The 19388-nt window shown below is 28.9% G+C and overlaps 1 protein-coding gene and 1 long non-coding RNA gene across 5 annotated transcripts in view; one reads left to right on the forward strand and one right to left on the reverse strand.

Moving 5' to 3' along the window:
* LOC126735955 (homeotic protein ultrabithorax) overlaps nucleotides 1–19388 on the reverse strand; it is a 405066-nt gene that overhangs the window by 317636 nt on the left and 68042 nt on the right. The window lies entirely within an intron of this gene.
* LOC126735956 (uncharacterized) overlaps nucleotides 1–19388 on the forward strand; it is a 140839-nt gene that overhangs the window by 45138 nt on the left and 76313 nt on the right. The window contains exon 2 of the long non-coding RNA XR_007660563.1: nucleotides 1206–1272. This is a non-coding gene — a long non-coding RNA (uncharacterized LOC126735956). The remainder of the gene's footprint in view (nucleotides 1–1205; nucleotides 1273–19388) is intronic.

The raw sequence follows: 19388 nt of genomic DNA on the forward strand, positions 1-19388 counted from the left end.
TATTTTATGTATATAAATAAACCTTTTTTTCCTGTCAACTTTTCTTAGCGCCCAATATATTTAATTCAATAAAATTTTTTATGCCTTAACTTATACGATTTTCTGTTGAGTACAAAACTGAAAATAGGCACAACTATTTTTAAAGTCAGTTTAAGTTTTTCAGTCATTGTAGTAAAGACCACATTCTCAGATCAATGTTAGGTGTATATAATATGTTTATTTTTAGGCCTCCCTTAATTCAGGTATGCCAAAAAGATTTTTTTCACATACTCCACATTATAGTCAGTTATTTATAGTTATTTTTTTTTTATTTATCATATGTTAAAAACAACACAAAGTGGCAACAATGGATACTTGCATTGTAAACATATCGCGTATTCTATGTTGCCAAGTTGCTTTTCTTTCATTAACTTTGTTCTGAAAAGTTTGTTGATTTGTCTTAATTTATTTATTAATCGATAGCAAATTAAAATAAAACTTGATAATGAAAAATGATATTTATTGTATAAAAAACTGGTAAATGGATCATCATTGTCTGAGAGTTGATGAACACCTTGCCTATAGTTTGCAGCTAAGCTCAGTTTAGACATTGAATATTTTTCAGATATTTTATTTTTATATTATAGTTGATTTACAGTATTTTACAACTTAAATTCTAAATTCTTAAAAATTATATTTGAAAAAATGTAACTATAATAAAATGTGACAAATTAAATATTTATAATTCTTAATATAAACAATATTCTTATCACCTTATTCATTTTCCTATTTTTTAAATTTTAGTATTTTTCTCTGTTTTGAGCAACTGAATTATTGTATGCAGTATAGCCATAATGCTCTATACAAATTTCCCTCTCATGTACACGTTATTTAGTATCTTTTATTACAAATTGTATAGGCAAATTATATTCTAGACTAATTTCGATTTTTTCACTGGTAGCTGAGAAATCTGGAAAACAGTACCGTATTTATTATAGTATCCGTTATTTTTTCTCATATATTTATTAATTTCCTTTAATTTTTATGCTGTCAACACATTGTTTTAACTTTTTAAAAAGAGAAGGTGTTTATATTTTGCAACCAGTTTTCAATATTTTTCTGCTTATTAAGGCTTTTTAAATTTTTTGTTAGTCTAAAAATTAATCAATAATTTAACCGTCGTATAATCGAGAAATAATTTTATTATTAATTTTCTAATTTTTTAGGTGATTAAGCAGGATTGTAGTTCTAGTTCAGTGATTGAAGTTCTACTAGGCTACTATTGAAATCTCTGTAAGTAGTTGTAGGTGTGGATAGTTGTTGTAAGTAGTAGTAGTTGTAGGTGGTAGTACTCTAGCTGCTAAAAAGATAAAAAGGATATAATTAAGGCAAAGTTTTACATTGTATGGTTAACAATATAACTTTCAAAGATACCTGTAAAAATTCAGTGTTATCTTCTTTCCAGTACATAATAATAAATTTTGATGTTTTTATTTGTTTATGATACTGATTTTTTTTTAAATTAGTTAGTGCCTATAGTGGACAATTTTAATTTTATGCATTCTTTAATTACACTTTTTTTAGTCTCTCTGATACCTCTTATCGAAATTTCAGAAATCTTACTAATAAATTAAAGGTTTAGTTAAAAGTCTTGTTGAGTTTAAACTTCATGCTCATTAATTAATTATCTATTCTTTGTACGATAATATAGATTTTGCCAAAACGTTGTCGGATGATCTGCAATATTCCAGGTGATTTGAAGGTGCATTTACAACTCCGTTTCATAAATATTCTAATGAAGTAAGTTCAGTCTAAATAGGTTTTGCTTTTTAAGTGGTTTCTCTCTTTTTAATTCCTTTTCAAAAATAATTCTGCCAAGTTAATATGTTATTATAAAACAACTTTGCTAAGAACTCATTTTAAGTTTTCAATGTCCTATGTATACTAAAATTAATATATGTTACAAAATGTATAGCTCAAAAGTAAAGCAACTTAAACTAAATATATGTTCCAAAATAAATATAAATTTTATTTAATATCTGGTAGCATATCCTTTACTTATGATGACTTTTTTTTCTATGATGACTGGCTTTTCATATCTTCTTTTTATTGATTTTAATTTTTTTTAACATAGTCCTAAGAAATTAATTTCATACGTTTTAAATTTCTTAATACAGTTTATTTCCTTTAGAAAATTTTTTTTGATAGATTCTTCTATCAATTTTATCTAACAAATTATTGGTTGAGTTGTGGCTTTCGGCCGAAAAAAGCATAATGCCAACTTAATTAGCACTTAAATAATTTTTAACTGGTTTTGATGTATGCTTTGGATTGTTTTCATGCTGAAAACCCCATCTTAAAAACATGTGGTCTTTTGCCCAAGGCGGCATCTTGTTTTTAAAATATGTTATACCAAGCAATTCATAATACGTTCAATTTTCACCGATGAACCTATACCAAACCCTCCAAAGCAACTACAAACTATGATACCATCAGCACCGTGTTTTATTGTAGATTGCGTACATTTGGGATTAAATGTTTCGATCAGTGGTCTCCTAACCTAGCAAATACCATCTGATCTAAACCGATTTAAATGACTTTCATATGAAAATACTACTGTTTACCATTATGTAAGACCAGCTTAGATCCTTTTGGCAAATCAAAAACTGATCTCTTATTTCTTTCTTGAGCCGAAGTGTTTTTTTGCTGACTCTTTATCGTATAAACCAGCTTCCTTTTTTAAAGCCTTTGTTTAGTAATGCTTACTGATACTGGAACATAACTGCTTTTTAACTCAAGAAGCACTAACAAATCGATTTTGCTCAATAAAACTTTTGATATTTCTATCCACCACAGTCTCAGTCTTTTTTTCTATCACTTTTGTCAGAACTCCTTTCAAGATACCCGTTCTTTTAAAATTAGAAATTGTTCCGTATATTACTGATTTATTTTAATTTTTAGGTCTTTTTTGCTACTTTACTTTGCTTTTCACCATTTTCTTAATTTCTTTAGAACTTGTCCTTTAATTTACAGAGACAAATGACACTCCTTAGCATGTTAAATCTTTATACTTTTAAATTCACCACAGATAAACTCAAGAGGACAAACACAACTAAATAAAAAATAAATATAAAATTTAGTTGCAATACATATGAGCTGCTTAAAAATGCAAAAATCAGCGAAAAATATGGTCGCACAAAATTAACAAATACATTTCAATAATAGTATCTGTTACTAAATCTTAATTATGTCTGAATTCCTAAATATTATTATTTTAAAAAGTTTGTAGCTCTGCCCTTGTTGTAATACAACAAATGTTGCAACTTTATAGCGTAGAGCTTTTATAATTATTATCAGTTTTTTTCTACCTCAGATGTATAGGAATTAGCAAACAGTAGCCTCATCACATTTTTTTTATTTACGTTTAAAGTAATTTTAAGTCAAAATAAATCAAGATATATAACTTAGGCCAAAAATATTTTTATTTACTATATAATTATTGGCTATTTTTGTTATTCAAATAAAAAACGGTATATGCTTACAAACACTTATATAAAAAAGAGCTGGTTCATGCCAAAAGAAAAACATAAATATATAATAATCCAAAATATAAAATGATACCAATTAAAAGAGTCCTCAGTCATTCAGGACATGCGAACGGCAAAAACATAAAAAACAAACATGTGACGACCCGAAATGAAGTATCTTTTCATGAAATACAGGTTCAACAGGTATAACGCCATTATTCATTTCTTTTATTTTGATTTTTCGATCGAGAAATCCTTCTCCTTCTGTGCCGGTTTTTGTTCACGTTGCATGCGACGAGAATACCATTCTGCTCCGCGTTTCTTGTAATTTTTCCCAATCAGGCCGGGGCATTATCTCTCTTTGTCCGCGTTTTTGTCCCTCAAGTATTTGCCACTGGGCAGCTTTGCGAGAATTTTCATTAAAACTTTCATATGAATAATTTATTTGCTTTACTCAGGTGTTTTTTCTTTTGGTTGGTTGTGCACCTCTTGAATATCACCATGCTTCTTCGATCGAGACTCATGTACTGAATAACAGATTGCGCTTTAACCCTCGTAAATAAATCTTTTAATTTTACCCCATCCAGCAAAAGTACCAATGATGCCGTAAATCAAAAGCGCTTCCACTCATATTTTATCCAATCAGTAATAACTCATTTCGCGATGGCCTAATTGAATTTATCCAGTGTTAACCCCGCCCATATGGTCGGCTCATGCACCTACCATAGTATTAAATGGTGTGCGGTTACCCGGAGCACAAAAGAACAATTGCAACAAAAGCAAAACACGTGAATGTTGCATAAACGGGGATTCGCTCCGAGTACAACAGCGAGCGTACCTAAATGAGGAATATTTAATAAACCAATGCGAGGCATTTGGAGAATGTATTGTATTCAAAAGCACAGGAACAGGATGGGAATGGCTTTAATTTTATGATTTCCCATTTAATTGGTCTTCAAGTTCTTTTACGCTTGGTTAAAGTTTCTATTAGATGGGACGAACTTATGCAAAAGCTCTTCATTAAGAAGGCCTAACAGAAGAAACTAAATTTTCGTCTTTGAAAGCTCTTAGAAATATCTCCTCAAGACAGGCCTGGAAATAACAATCTAGGAGCAGGTTTCCTATTTGATTAGTAAAATGACAGGGAGCCATAAATCGACATTAATAAAGCCGTATAGTCAACATTGAATTTGCGGTCAGTTGCGCTCATAAATTTATTTAGTTTTGCCTTTTTTAGGATGATTTTCTTGCCGGCATTTTATCGCGTGACGTCGGCAGATATTTTTCTACAGTTGACGAGCTTTATTGAGTGGCTCATAACTAGATATGTCTTAATACAAACCTATACTGTTTTTGAAAAAAACTATGCATAAACTAAGTGGATAGGATTCCCATTTAACTTGTATTTGACTAAAAATTATTTCAATTAAAATATTTTTGATTGCCATTGCAACTAACTAAAAAAAAACATATTTAATACATAATACTGTATATTTCATCCTTTAAGTATGAAATGTGTTGATAATATGTAAAATTTCATTTGCATAATTAATTAAAAGACCTGTATACATTCATCTGATTTATGTATTTATGCAAAGTGATAAATTAGTTTTAATTAACAGTACTGTACACATTAATTCTCATTTGAATAAATATTCCACCATTTGTGTAAAATGCTACAGCTTCTTAATGAAGCTTTATCGTGGTAATTTATTAAAAAATATATGGTAAAAATGAATATATTTCATCAAGGCAGTTGCCGGTAGCATTGTTAGTGTTTTATTTATGGAAATTCAAACTTGTCATCTTAAGTAAATACCTGCTTGAATTTACATAATCGATTCGCCAAATAAGCCGGAACAAATTGTTCCAAATAGTACTGCATAATTTTCCCTCACCTTTTACTGACTTCATTACTTTTCTATCTTAAGTCACCTAAATAGTATATAGTAAGTAGTCCAATATAGTAAACAGAAATAAGTTTAAACAAGAGATTAATAATAATAATAATGACTTACCCTAGATTAACTGACAACATATTTTAATAACTGATGCGCACGGTTTAGAAAATAGATGAATAATAATACAATTAGTAGACTTATTTTCTTATACATAAATACAAAATATTATTCAGTAATGTACCTTTAAATTTTAATAAAGACGATAGTTGATAACTCCATGATTTTTTAAAAGAGACCAGTTTTTATAGTGGAGGACTGATCACACGTTTAAGCCGTAACTCTATGTGCATCGTGCCTAAGCTTCATTTTTTGATACAGCTCGGCAATTTGTTGAGAATAATTTCATGCTTTAACATCAACAACTGTAAAGTCCTTCTTTCCGTTGTAATTAGCCATCGGATCTCTCTTAGTTTTGCACCCTTAATATACTTTCTGATACTAGTAATCAAACACACACATGGGGTTTGTGTTAGTTATATTCGTTTCAAATCATTGAAGCGGATAATCATCAGATCATTTAATTCAGAAAATCTTAAATTTACATCTGAAATTACTAACGATTTTTAGCGATCATCGAGCAATCAAGTTGTTGTTCAATAGCAATATGACTATTATGTTTTTGTTGCTCTTTACTCATTAGACCAGATTCAAACTTAAATATTGCTTCGATGTTCCCATCCTCCTCAAAAGCCTTCCTGTAGTCCATATGAGCATTTTAACATTAAACTCTCTGGTTTTTCGATGATTTATCGGACGTTCAAGATCTGTTCGTCTAGTATTTATTTGAGAGGAGTATTTATTCAGCCTTTCGTTCAGTGTCCCGAGCATGAGTTTGCTAGCATGCGAAATAAGGGCAATCATACCATAGTTTACAGTTAGTCGAGAGGGGAACATTTCTTATATATATAACAGCAAAAAAATTAAATAACAATTTTTCTGGCCAACTTCCTGTCGTCGAGGGCTACTGACATTATGATGGGTATACCTTATTCACCCATGTTTTTTAGTACTTCAGCAGTAATTCCATCACAATAATGCTCTAAAATCCTGCAAATCTCCTTGAAAACTGGCTGACATCATTCCGAAGTCTTGCCGTTAGCGATTAGTGAGCATTCTTCTATCCTTAGTCAAGATTCTTATAAGGATTATATGATATCAAATAGAATCGCATATTGAGCAAACCTACTCAGTTAATTTTCAGAACTGGCCATAGTACCATTACTACTATGTTACATATCGATGAAAGTCGTCCAACAGCATTGACTGTTTTAGACTATAGTAAAGTATTCGATACTTTTGGTTGCCAGAAGCTTAAATATTTTGCCTTTATATAGCATATCGTTTATTTATAATGACGTTATATTATCGTTATATATCGTTAATTATCATCTTTTTATGGATTTTAAAAGTTTTTTAACATAGTCTTAAGGAATTAATTTCCCTACGTTTTAAATTTCTTCATACAATTCATTTTCTTTAGAACTTTTTTTTAATGGATTCTTCTATCAATTTTATCACACAAATTATTGGTTGGGTTGTAGTTTTCGGATGGAAAAAGCATAATGTCAACTTAATTAGCATTTAAATAACTCTTAACCGATTTTAATGTATGCTTGGGTCGTTTTCATGCTGAAAACCCCATCTAAAGGACATGTTGTCTTCTGCCCAAGGCAGCATCTTGTTCTCAAATATGTAATATCAAGCAAACTCCAAAGCAACCACAAACTATGATACCACCAGCACCGTGTTTTATTGTGGATTGCGTATATTTAAAATTAAATGTTTCGATCAGTGGTCTCCCAACCGAGCAAATACCATCTGATCTAAACAGATTCAAATGACTTTCATATAAAAATACTACTGTTTACCATAATACCGAAGACCAGTTTAGATCCTCTTGGCAAATCAAAAACTGATCTCTTATTTCTTCATTGAGGTGAAGTGTTTCTTTGCTGACTCTTTACCGTATAAACCAACTTCCTTTCTTAAAGTTTTCGGTTGGTAATACTTGCTGATACTGATACATATCTGTTTTTTAACTGAAGAAACACTAACAAATGGATTTTGTACAATAAAGCTCTTGATATTTCTATCCACCACAGTCTTAGTCTTTTTTTCTGTCACTTTTGGCAGAACTCCTTTCAAGTTACCCGTTCTTTTAAAATTAGAAATTGTTCCGTATATAACTGATTTATTTTAATTTTTAGGTCTTTTTTGCTACTTGCTTGGCTACATTGCTTTTCACCATTTTCTTAGTTTCTTTAAAACGTGTCCTTTAATTAATAGACAAATGTACTTATAGATTATATGATATCAAATAAAATCGCATATTGAGCAAACCTACTCAGTTAATTTTCAGAACTGGCCATAGTACCATTACTACTATGTTACACATCGATGAAAGTCGTCCAACAGCATTGACTCTTTTAGACTATAGTAAAGTATTCGATACTTTTGTTTGCCAGAAGCTTAAATATTTTGCCTTAAGTCAGAATGCGGTTCAACTTATTTAAAATTACCTAATGGGAAGGAGCCTAAGAGTTTGTATTAAATGAAACTTTTTTAATAGTTGCATTACCAGAAAGGTGTTCCGCAGTGGTCAATCTTGGGGCCACTTTTATTTTCACTGTCCAAAGCATGCAAATAATTTTAATTCAATTAGCTTTTTAGCACACATTGTATGTAACAAAAATATACTACGTTTATATAATATACTTGCTAAGGTTCAGTTTTCTCGCATGCTTTTGGGCTGTAGACATTCCTTTCTTATCTGCCTTTTTTGCTTACGGTTTGCACATATGTATGAAAAGATAATGTCTGATGTGCATATTTAAGATTTAAAATAATTGTTACAGTATTTTTCTGCTACAATTGTACCCAACACTGTGTTAAAGTGAAGAAAAATAAGTATTTGCTAAAAGAGTAGCAACTTAGAGATGTCGATTTAAAAAGACAAGAAATATTTGATAATATTATTAATCAGCCACAATAAGGTTGCCCTAGAAAAACTACCCCGTATCACGAAAAATGCATTAAAAAGATTTCGATCGCTAACCCGCATAAGTCATTGTCTCAAATTTGTGCGGAAATGCTTTAAAATTTCAACACAAAGAGTTGCTTTCAAAAAATTGTTACTCTCAAAAAAAATTGAAGGGCAAGACTTTAGTTTGCTCAGGGGTGCATAGGGGTTATAGTATTATGGTCTGTGGATGCTTTTCAAGGTCTGGGACAAGTCCGATGGCAAAAATAACTGCAAAAATGAATTGATTTATGTACCGCGATAGTGCGGATACGATGTTACCTTATGCTGAAGAAGAAATGCCTCTTTTGTGGAGATATCAACAATATAATATTCGATTATATATTGCGTTGAATACCTAGAGTGGCCCTCGCAATCGCCAGACCTTAATCTGATTGAATACTTTTGGGAGCACTTGGGAGTGAAAAATTATGAAAAGAATAATACATAATGAAAATCATTTATAGGAAATTTTATAAGATCAGTGGAAGAATATTCCAGTTGAAGTGTGTCAGAACCTTGTACATTTAAGGCCATATATACATTTGTCCACTTGAGTTTTTTTATGTTTCATAAGATCCCATTGTTTTAATTTGTATTTTTATTTCTCGAATAAGAGATCATTTATTTAGTAGTATTGGTCTATATTTTGACATAAAATCTGTTATTGATAAGCAATGATTAAAGACATGGGCAAAAAGAAAATCCTTCCATATTTTTTTTCCTGACTGTACATCTGCTTTTCATGAATTCAATTGATTTTGATGCACTCAAATTTACTTTTAATTTTTTAACTTTAAAGGCTTTTGCCTTTGGGAACTTGCATTTGCGAAAAGCTTGATGATAATAGGCATAACCAATATTGTCTGAACTTAATAAATAAATCAATAGTATAAAAGTGCGAGGAAGCAAAATCCATATGAGTGTAAATTTGAGAAGTATAAAGTGTAATAAAAAGTGGAGCGAGTATAAATTCTTGAGGAACTACATTACAAACTGCTTGACACCTTAACTGCTGTCCATTTAATTTTACGCATTAGGTGCGATCTACTAAATTACAAATTATTTAGGATAACCAAAAATAATTGAGGATTAAACTTGTCAATAGCTTTCGAATAATCGAACAGTATTAAAGATGTAAAATCACCTTTATCAGGCGTTTGAAGGATGTCATCAGTCGGTTGTATAGCTATGATTCACATATACACTTTCTAAGGCCCTTTTAACAATCTTGCACATAGTAGGAAGGATACTTATCGGCCTGAAATCTTTGAGTTTAGAAGACTATAGGAAATTTTAGGTAGCTCTAAAAGAAATTAACTTTTCCACGCAGTAGAAAATTAAGGGATTTCTCTCTTATTAGGAAATCAGTTGTTTAGCAGTCTGACTCCATCAGTTTTAAAAACCTTCAATTGTATGGACTTGGAAAACGGGGATGTAACTTCATCAATTGATGCGAATCTAAATTTGAGGGTGGTAATCATTTTTTTCGTCGAATGAAATGTAATTCGTATGCCAAAAATTAATATTCAGATCTCCAAGGATATTCCAATTATGTTTTACATTACCAACATGCAAATTTGGTTTGAAGGTAAAGTTCATTTTCGATCTTTAACAGTATAATATTTCTTTTTTTCTTGGTTAATGCTTTGTTCCTTACTTTCATTAATTTTTTTAATTTAATTAACTTTTTAAAAAAATTTTATGATCATGATTAATATATAAACTAAATAAAACATTGGTAAATGCTTTTACTAAAAAAAGTCTTTTTTAGATTAAAAGATACTTAAAAAAATTGAGTCTAATGCCACTTTTAAAATCGTCATAATAAAATAATATTATATCATTCTTGTGATTATGGTGACTATAGGAGCAACAATCAACTTGTACTAAATGAGTTAATATAAATAGCTGGCCCTAATTTAAGCTACTTGTAAGACATCGTAGTTGTAAATTAAGCAAAACCGCACAAAATTAAGGAAAACAAGCAACAATACCATCGTAGACAAGTTGGGGCAATCCAATAATTCACTGGCAGCAAGAGCTAGGCGCGAGTAAATTCTGGAAACAGCATCCACTACATCGTCGTTCCCATATTCATAATCACGTTATACTCCGGGCGTAATAAGCGCAGTTGTAGCTGCGAAATGAGAAACACACACGGCCGCAGACATAACTCCGGCCTGGTCGGAACTATATCACCTCCACCCCACTGAAATATGGCGTAATGAACATTCTGTTTATTTAATACAAAATGTGCGCGGTTTTCAGAACAGATTGCTACCGGTTTTGGATGCTAGTGAAAAAAGTATAGTGTCAGTTGTTTCTATTACGGAGCTAAATGTAAAAGTATTAATTTCAGAGTTTAAATTATAAAAATTAGTTCATTAGAAGATAACGATAATGGATGTTACGAAGACTCTAATTACCTTCAAAAGGTAATTCTCACGTGTAACTGGACGCTTAAGTTTTCTTGAAAAGCATTTGTAAAGGACTAAATAGGAATTCAATGATGACGAAAAGACTTTAAATGAAAATTACAAAAGACAAAAAGTAACCAAATATCTAGTTTTAGGCTAACTGATTTACAGTTTCAGAACATCATGGTTAACCGATAATAGCCTTCTGGTTAAACGATAAAGTTTAGGATAGAGTTACGTCAAAAAGTTCTAACAAAGTTTGAAAAATAAAACACGGAATCTACTTTAAAAAAATACCGGGATTAAAGAAATTTAATTACCTTCAGCATAAATTTAGATCTTGTATTGAAGTTTTTGGCGCACTCTGTAGAAATTGAATTTTAATAGTAAACAGAAAAAAAGTTTCATAAAACATAATAATAAACTTTACTTAGAATATTGAAAGACTAGAATTAGAAAACAACAATTTTATTTAGGTTCAATTTGTACACAGGGGCAAGGAAGTGTTTTGTTTACAAACACATTTATCGATTCTTTCTTATTAAGTTTCAGCTATATATCAATACAATCATATTTATTATATAAAGGGACAAGCGTCGTCATAAACCTAGAATAATAAAAACTTATTAAGAAATCTATAATATTTATCAAATATTTAATTTCCATAAAAACCCTTTTTATAGATAAGTACCTTTCTTTAATAAAGTACGTTAAAAAATGCTTAAAGAGTTTATAAACGGTTAAATTTTTATCATGTAAATATTTTTTGACGACGTCACTGGTAAAGATTACTTGTGTCGGTGGAATCAACAATGCGATTGAGCGGCATTGCCTTTTTCTCTAATATACGTTATCTACATTCATTTAACTTTAAACGTTATTTAAGGTAAAGGCATGATTTTCACTCCTGCGTGTAAAAAATTTAGATTAACAATAAATTAAATTTTGAACATTAATTTAAACTCTTATACATACACATATATATCCTTTACACCAACATTAAGTTATGATTATGCGCGTTATTGTTTTTTTTTATATTTTTCAATTGTAATGTACTCTAGTAGCTTGCACTTAATTAAAAACAAAAACAGGCAATTTTTCTAGGCAGTAATGCCCTAATTTAAAGCGTTTAAGTGGTTGAATCTAGACGAAAAATATCTAGTGCAATACTCTACTATTACTCATAAAATTATATTATGAAGAAATCCCACATATTTTTTGATAAACTTGTCCCATGCTACCATCCACAATCGACATAATCGTAACTGCAATAGCCTTGTCATTACTAAACAAAAGATTGCTAAGTTTACAAAATTGTTTAGCTACAATGTGGTTAATACTCTCTCTACTGAGTTAAAATCTGCTACCTTTTTATCTTATACTACCTTTTTGCATTGGTTCGTCATCATTTATTTTAAGTTAGAAATAATATTTTATGAACATATTTTTAATAGTATCGTTATGTGAAGTAGCAGTGCCAAATCTCACCACCTGTTAGAATTAGTCATTCTAAATAATTTTTAAAATAAAAAGACCTTTACTATTGAGTGATTTTTAAAGAAACATGTGTTCAAACATTTCAACAACAGACAACTTATAACATAGTTAACAAAATACATGTGGAAAGTAAAATGAAGAGTTGTATTTAGTGATAGTGTTTTGTAATTTGAGTGTCACACCAAAGTTTTAAGCCATAGGACTAATTTTTGATTTAAACACTGTAAGTAGGTTTATAGGTTAAAAAATTTCATTAGAAGCTATACAGTTAGTTATTGAAGCAGTGAAAGTTTTATCTACTACTTTATTAAAACAAATGAAAAAATGTCCTTAAAATAATCGGAAACCTAAAAAGTTACTACTAAAGCCTGAAAATGCACAAAAATCTTTTCAAATCTTGAACAATAATAAAAAAATATGTTAGTCGCCTGAAATATTTTTAAATATTAATTAAAATAACAAATATAAAAACTTATTTTCAATTATTTAAATACCTGAAAAGAGACATTTTCAATCCTGCTATGCAAAGAAAAATTACTTTGCTTAAACTACAATTTCCAATTGCTAAAAGATTTAAATTTTTTTTTTTTTTCAAAAATCGCTTAAAACTTCTTTGAAGATCTAAAAATTACGCCAAATATTTAATTAAAAAATTAATTAATTATCCAGTCAAAAACCTGGAAAAATACATTTTAAATGCCTTGAATAAAATAAAGAAATACGATAAATGCTCGAAATGATGTGACAAATTATTTCCAATTTTAAATTATAAAAAATACTGTTTAAAAATATTCAAACTTATGTTCAATTCTTTGATTCATTTCAACTTCTAAAAATGATGGTAAATTCTTTAGGAGCAAAAAAACAATTATTCAGTCAATCATTAATATTTAAAAATTCTAAGAGACATAAAAAAATCTTATAAAATATCTACGTGAAAAAGTATTTTGGTCTCCAGAAATACACAATAAATTTAAAATGACCCAAAGAAAACTGAAATTTAGTCCAATATCTGGAATAAATAAGAAATATAATGAATCAAATGCAATGACAGATGACAGTTTAACAAAAACAGTAATTTAAAAAAAATATTGTGCGTTTTAAGGAAAATCTTTTATTTTAAATAATTTGATAAATATTAAAAATCCAAGGAAGAATTTAAAAGAAAAAAAAAACAACAAATATGTAATAATACAATTACTTCATATAATTTTTTTGATCTCTCTTTTAGACCAAGCACGTGCACATTGCATGAAACCTATTCAGATAGAATGCATTGTAAATTCATCATTCTTAGTAAAAAAAACTGAACCAAAGTCAAAATCTACTTGAAAATTAATTGCTTAAATTATTAAATGCTAAATGATTTGAATTAATGTTTTGTGCTACAAAATGTGTGTATAAAAAATTATAAGACATGACTGTAATAATAAAAATTATAAATATGACGATGCATATATTTTCTACAATACAAGGTGGTCCAGTTTTGAAAGCGGAAATTTCAAAAGCAAACTGAAAAACATAAAATAATATAAGTTTCTTTTAATAATTATATTGACAAGAGGCTTTCTTACAAAGATGCACAAAATCAAAATTTAAAAAAAAATTATATACTTAAAAATTGAAATTCGGCATACATCATAAATAATTTGAATACATATTTTAACTAAAAAAATATTGATTTACTGCTACTAGTCACGTTCGTGTGGATACAAGTTTGAACAATTTTAGTAAAAAAAATAGCTGGTACTAATTTCTGAAAAAATATAAATATTTCTAGAATTATTGTTTAAATGACATCCAAAAAATTATCGTTACTTTTTTCTATTTGACACTCTGCTTACAGTAAAAAATTGAAATACCTACTGATTTCTAAAAAATAGAAAAAAAATAATTAAACATCTCCATCATTAATGAAAGTAAATTTTTTTACGTGAAAGGATCTATCTAGATTAAGTAATAAGTTTAGATAACTATCCAAATTTTATTTTAGTAACTAAAATATTAATAAATTTGAAAATTCCCATACACATTTTGACACCCTGTATCCTTGGAACGATGCCTTTTTTAAATGTATAATAAATCATGTAACGGTGTGGCAAATTTTAAAAGATCAGCAACATTATCCCTATCTACAATATGTACAAGCACTTTTGCCTCTTGATATGTTTATAATATATTATAATTATTGATTTTTTCAAGTAGTTACGTAAAAGAACAATATTTATTAATTAGACGAAGCATGTTTTTTGCAAATAGAACTAATAAAGCTCCAAAATATACGTAATTGAAAATAATACGCAATACGACTTTTCGATAAATATTTATTATTGATTACTTGATTGGACTCCATTTCCATATTTGAGTTACCTGGATTAATGGAGGAAATTCCTCTTAGAAAACGACATCGCATGTGGTACACCAGTGTCGTTGCGCGAGAATTCCTGAATCATAATTATCTAAATCGATGGGATTGGAAGAGGAGGACCATAGCTATGGCCGTCTAAATCGCTCGACATTAATCCTGATTTTTTTTATGAAGATATTAGATATTATTAGTATACAAGAATCCTGTTCAAAGGGTGAAGGACTTGAGAAATTTGTCGAGTCATGTCTGACTATACAAAATACGCCGGGTATTTTTAGGGAGTTCGTTAATCAATGTTTTAAAGACTAGATGTCTGTATTGAAATTGAAAGCGGCCAATTTAAACATTTATTGTAAAAAAAAACTATTTTATATTATTGTCGTTTCTTTCTAAACATACAGGATATTGTCTTCAAACTGACTAAAAATTCGATGGTTAAAGTATGTTTACATATTTTGTTGCCACCGTGTATAAAATCTAATAAAATGATTTGTTTATTATAGCAGAATCTCCGCCTAAAGTTTGTCCGTAAACAAATATTGAAAAACGCAATTGGCGTATAATAACAGGAAACATTTTAACGAAAAACTTGCCGTTATTTATCGCGAGGCATTTTTCCGGTATCGAGTTGACAGCTGTCCCGCTGACGTATTATTTCTTATCTTTCCCCGGTTACGTTGTCTTTGTGTCGCGGACGTGGGAATAACTCTCCGGTAGCCGAGGAATCCTGGTTAATTAAGGGGCATTTTCAATTATCGAGCACATCGTTACCGCATTTATCAATACATTACCGGCTTTTTTGCCCAACGCTGCTGCGACCGGACCGCAATTTTCTGATTTCTACAAAGATAAAGATTTGCTCCTAATTACCTCTCCGACGAAAGGCATTTTTCCTATAAATTATTGTCTTTTTCAGTTTTGTGCAATTATTGCTACATACCTACCTACAAAGCCATCTTGCACTATGGCATTAATTGTTTTTTCTTAAAAGCACAGAAACTTTACCGGCGCGGCGTTTAGTTGCTTCAAAAAATATTTATTATGGAATTAAGGAATGAAACCCAATTACTTATTTAAGTGTCTCCCATTTAAATGCATTACAATATTATGTTCCTACAAAATAATTGGCAGAAAAAATCGGTTATTGCAGTTTTAAAGACCTGCACGTGGAGGTGTTAAATCCGAGTTTTCCAACTAATTTATTGTGTGATTTATCCGCCATCTTGAATTTAATTTTTAATCAGGTTTTTTTGCAAATATTGAGATATATGTATGTAAAGGTAACATATATATAAATATGTACATATGTAAAAATTTTAGAAAATAAAATTTGCAATAAATTTTATTCTAACAACTTTTGCGTATCACATAAATAATGTAGGGTATGGTAGAATAATGCCGCGGCGCGATATAAAAAGGAGTACCCTTATAAGTATAACACTTTTACATTGTTAATATTTATTACTGTTGTTTTATAGAACAATTACGTAGATGCATCATTTTATTTATTTAACGAATTGTTAACCTGCATATTTCACCACGTAAAATTAATTAGTTAAATAGGCCTTGTCTGCATATCTCCTTTTCTTCTGAGTGTAGACTGTAACTACATGGGGCTAATTTGGTATGTTCACAACTATATTAAAATAGTTAAAAAATCAAATCACACAGAAATCAAAATTTCAGTGTACATAATAAATGTTTGTTGACAAATCACTCACGCCAATGTAATAGTTGCATATATTTGTTTATTTACATTTTCCGTAATATTTCGACTATTTTTTCATTTATAATTGTGGTTTATTAATAAGGTTTTACATAATCACATTTTCTGTTAAACTTGACACATTAGGAGTTATTTGATTATTACTTAAACAAATTTATGCAAACAATGGTTTTTTAATAAATATGTTGATTGTAAATATCCGTGTCTATAAAAACTGTTTTTATTGACTTTTAGGCAACAAACTTTTTATTCCGTTAAGTTTCTATTTCAGAACAAATTAACTCATCAACTATGAATATACACACAGAGGTAGTCAAGATGTGAAGGAAATATTAAATAAACAAATTAAATCAGGATCACAAAATGTTATTAATAAATGGTTATTCTTGATATTTTTTACCATGCAACCTTAATTTTAAGTATATACTCATGAAAAAGAAAAAAATAGCGAATAACGCAAAAAATTACGTCCCTGCTGGCATTTAGGGCGAATTTAGTCGTTTTTTGAAATAATTAGTAGTTTGCAAAATATTTATAGTATATTAAATTAGTTTAAAATATGATGGGTAATAAGTTCACTTAGAAGAAACTGGGCTATTGAGGAAAAATATGATAAAAAAATACAAGATGGCGGATCGTGCAGGTTGATAATTTTTTAAAAGATTAAAAATAGTACAATCATTTATGTAATACACAAAAGTTGGCAAATTTCATCTCCTTCACCTTTTATATTTAAATATGTGCCTTGTTTTGAAAAAAGTAGTTAAAATCAAGAAAACAATGTTGTTACTACAATTTTCATATAAGTTCAGCAATTTTTTAAATAAACAAAATTTTATCACGAACAATTGAACATGTCAACTTTTAGCCTTGAATATTAACCGAGATATTTGGAAAAAATCTGATAAACAATTAAATTTACGATGGCGGATAATGTACACAACAACGTTAAAAAATTCAGACTTAACATCTTCAACTAAAGTTCTTTATAAATGAATTAGCCGATTTTTATCGCCAATTGTTTTATGGGATACTCCTTATAGTACTGGCCTTTTTTATTACTATTAAAATGTAAAGAAGATTAGGCTGTGACAATTATCATATTCTTATTATCGTAATGCCGGTCATGGATAATAACGCAGATTTATGGCTAAATTAAGTTACAATATTGTCGGCAGTTTCTTTCTGATATAAAGTAATTTAAGCAAAATTAGCCCTAAAGAGGTTGTAAAAGTTAATCAAAAGCAATTTAAAAAAAAAATAAAGGCACAAATAATAAAGGGTTGGTAGATAACCTGAACTCATTACTAAAGGATTACATCGTAATTTTTTGTAGTAATAACTGTGTAAGTTTTATGCATTTATTCCAAGCTTCCTTTATTGGCATTTTATTTTTTATTACTCATATTATATTGCTTATTAGTTTTATTAAGGGTTTTCATTTTTGCATGTTAAGTGAAATTGGTAATAACCAATATAATTTTTTTAAATAGTTATAAAAGCAATATTTCGTTATCTTTTCACTGGGGCAAGTTTCAATTGTGTATCAAACATACAGGGTGTCCAAGAAACCCTAATAAATAAGTTAAATTTTAACACATGCTTATTTACCTTGGTACTTTTTCTCTCATAGATTATAGTTAAATGCATTATTAAAAAAAGAAAAAAAAAAGTTACTTTTAAGATAGTGGTCTAGTAAGAAGTTTTTAAAATATTTTTCTTTTGATGAAAAAGCAAACCACAAGAAAGTAAAAAACAATTAAATGCAATTTTCTCAAAAGTACATTTTTTAAAACTAAAAGTTCTTTAGAAAAAAGTTAAATGGCAAAATTGTAGGTAATAAAAAGATCTACAATTTTTCTTTTAATTTTTTTCGCAGAATTTACATTTAAAATTTAAAATATTCAAAATTTTGTTTTTTTTATCTTTTACAAAAAAAAGTATTTTTGTCACGAAATTTGAAGAAAATTTAATTTCTATAATCTCTGATCTATATGGTTCTATGACCGCATTTTTGAGCGATACAACAGACACCTTATTACCCTAAACATCTTACCTGGTAAAATTACCTTGTTAATTATTGTTGTTAGTTTCACAGTGTATGTGTAGGTCCTAAGGTAATTTTATTTTATTTTCAAATGGTTGTAAATTACAACACCCCTTTTAATTGTTTTTAGGCCTGATGATGCCCTGCTTATACAGAGCGAAACACGTGTAACCAATAAAATTTGCTTATGAGACCGTGACATTGTTTTTTGTTTGTTTGTTTACATTTTGTGTGGTATCTTAGAAAAAATGGAAGAGGATTTCATATGGTGAAAAGAAGGCAATATTAGTTAGATTGTTGCTATTTTAATAAAATATATAGAACATTTAACGTAAGTGTGCTATATATTATAGATTTAAATTAAAAGTTAGCCTAAATTATAAAACTATAGAAAAATTCAGTATTTGATGAAATGTTATTGTTTTTTCAGGGATTAAATGTTAAGAAAAAAATAAAGCCGTTGATTTATATCTAAAACCAAGTATATTTTCTTATTTCTTTAAAGGCGCAACATTAATAATAAAATATAATTATATATATTAACTGCAATATTAAAAAAAACTGCCCATATGCTTTAATTACGCCATTCTTTTTATAATACTCTTAGATTTAAAACATGCTTAGTTATAAAAACAATTTTCTTTTTAAATCAATTCCAATATTTTGTGGTTATTTTCCATTACGTTTGGGACGCAATATAAAACTTATCTCCAAAGATATTACATTTTTCTCTCTTATTATAAATCATGCTTTAAAAGTTCCTATTACTATATATAAATCTAAGAAAATAGCCATAAAACCTCCCCGTTCCATATTCAACAACTACAGTAAATCATGGTCTATT

This window comes from Anthonomus grandis, chromosome 5 (assembly GCF_022605725.1).
Source record: "Anthonomus grandis grandis chromosome 5, icAntGran1.3, whole genome shotgun sequence".
NCBI lineage: Eukaryota > Metazoa > Arthropoda > Insecta > Coleoptera > Curculionidae > Anthonomus > Anthonomus grandis.